Source organism: Macrobrachium nipponense, chromosome 41, assembly GCF_015104395.2.
Source record: "Macrobrachium nipponense isolate FS-2020 chromosome 41, ASM1510439v2, whole genome shotgun sequence".
In the NCBI taxonomy this organism is placed as follows: Eukaryota; Metazoa; Arthropoda; class Malacostraca; order Decapoda; family Palaemonidae; genus Macrobrachium; species Macrobrachium nipponense.
The window spans coordinates 9,952,337-9,954,836 of NC_061102.1; the positions used below are offsets into that span (position 1 = coordinate 9,952,337).

The 2,500-nt window shown below is 32.1% G+C and overlaps 1 protein-coding gene across 2 annotated transcripts in view; it reads left to right on the forward strand.

Moving 5' to 3' along the window:
• Positions 1–2,500, forward strand: part of LOC135212493 (protein O-mannosyl-transferase TMTC1-like) — a 102,286-nt gene that overhangs the window by 60,433 nt on the left and 39,353 nt on the right. The window lies entirely within an intron of this gene.

The following is a 2,500-nucleotide window of genomic DNA, read 5'->3' on the forward strand; positions in this document are numbered from 1 at the left end:
GTTGTCATTCATATTTCTATTCCAGGTTTAGTCTGATTTGTATAAGACATCTCAAATTGTTAAAAGAGTTAAGGAGTTACGGGTTCTTATAACTTACGAAAGGTTTCGCCCTACCAAATGTCAAAGAAACCTAGAATTTGTAATTAAAAGTCAAGCAATAACACATTCGAGATTCTCAATATGCTTATGAATTAAAAAAAAAAAACATTTTAATACCATTCCTGATACCCAGAGGGTTCCTGAGACGCAAATTCCCGGCTATTCCTAAGAATCCTGAGGCGATCAAGGAGGATGTATGAGGCAGCCTCTAAATTTGACAACTACACCAGTCATTCCTGAGAGCAAGATAGAGCTTGAAAAATTACCTCAGCTTTCGTCAACCCCACGAGAGAAAAAGAAACGAAGAAGAGCTTGATTGAGATATGTCAAGCTGCTCTGACAGGATAGTCGTGCAGATCTGAATGAGGGAGAATTATGTAGTGAGCAGAAAAGCAGTTAACATCGATGGTATAACCTCTGTTGCAACAGGCAGAAACTGAAATAAACATCAGTGACCGGTTCTGTATTTCCTCCCCTGACGAGACAACCCACTTTAATATTCATTTGATTTCGCCTGCTGTTTCGATCTCATATTTCAGTCTTCATATATATATATATATATATATATATATATATGTATATATATATATATATAATGTATATATATACATATATATACATACATACACACACACACACGCATATATATATATATATTATATACATATATATATATACATACACATATATATATATATATATATATATATATATATATATATATATATATATATACATACATATATATATATATAGTATATATAAATGTATATATATGTATGTATATAATATACATACAGACATACATACGTATATATATATATATATATATATATATATATATATATGTGTGTGTGTGTGTGTGTGTGTGTGTGTGTGTGTGTGTGTATGTGTGTGTGTGTATACTCCTTTCACATTTCCTGAGTTTCTCTACTTACGCATCTAATCACATTTCTGTAATATCAAATTACACGCGACAAGTACAGCGTCTGGAGACTGAAGTGGTTAATGAAACAAGTGAAGTTTCCTCAGCACGAGAATTTATGTCACTCGGAAGGAAATGTTGGCAGGCCAAGGTATTAATCAAGGACTTGTCTGGTTGAAGAAGAACTAGTAAGAAATTTTGCATCGTTTGTTCAGTATTTTAGAGAACCCCGTGGAGATCCAGATTACTTGCTTTTTTTAGCTTCGTGAAAAACTCCAGTGACGTGCTTGAACTTTTACTGCTTGCTTAAAAAGCAAAAGAGAACGCAGCAGTTCTTTCATAAGCAAAATCTTAATCAATGTTGTAATGCTGAAGGTTCTGTCATGGGATAATGAGCTGAGCAGGTAAGAGGAGTGATGAAAAGCGAAAAGGTAAGTGGTGAATTAACTGAATTGCGCGAGATTTAATAAAAGGCAGCTTGGACGAGAGTGTGAATAAATGAAAATGTGGAGGACGGATAACAAGGATGATCAGAGTAGCGCTGGTCGTCAGATCTATAATGCAATCCCTGTCAACAGCAGTCTGTACGAAGACAGACTTGTGTATCTAACGTAATCATTTCAAATACGCTTAACACGTCGTCAAAATGAATTCGAGTTTTATGACGTGTGACGCACCTTCGAAAAAAAAAAAAAAAAAAAAAACGCAGCCGTCAGACAGAAATGAAAACATGTCTGTAAAGAGACACCGTGGCATAATACATGACACATCATCTGTTCATTAACCTCGGTGAATAACAGAGAGATAATTATGAATGAATAAAGAGAAAAAGTCCGAAATGTTGGAATATGTTGAGGATGAACGTCAGGGAGCTGGTTAAAGCTGAAATATTCATAGGGGCGGCGATAGATACGCTAAGAATATATACATATATATACACGCAACCATACAATTCGTGCGAAGTGTTTAATACGCGAGTGTATTAACGAACTATACGAAGTAAATGTATATATAAAGAAGAAAATGGCCGTGTAATGTGAAATATAACGTTCTTTATTTATATTATAAAGATAAGTGAACACAGCTATAGATGTAAAGAAAACAATTTAGCTTAATCTAATAAGCTCGCGCATGGTTATAAAGCTATAAAGAAACAATATAACTTGATAAGCACTTATACGTCTATAATGACAATTTAACTGAATTTAATAAGAAATTCTAAAGCCATAAAGAAACAGTTTAACTTAATAAGAATATATATGTCTAGAAAAACAACTGAACTTAATCTAATAATCCCACGTATGGATATAAGGCAAAATTCCACTTAATTTGATCAGTATATACAAATATAAAACAAATTTAACTTAGTGAAATAAACATTCATTCATCCTCCATATATAAATATATATATATATATATATATATATATATATATATAATATATCATATGTACATAAAATATATATATATATATAT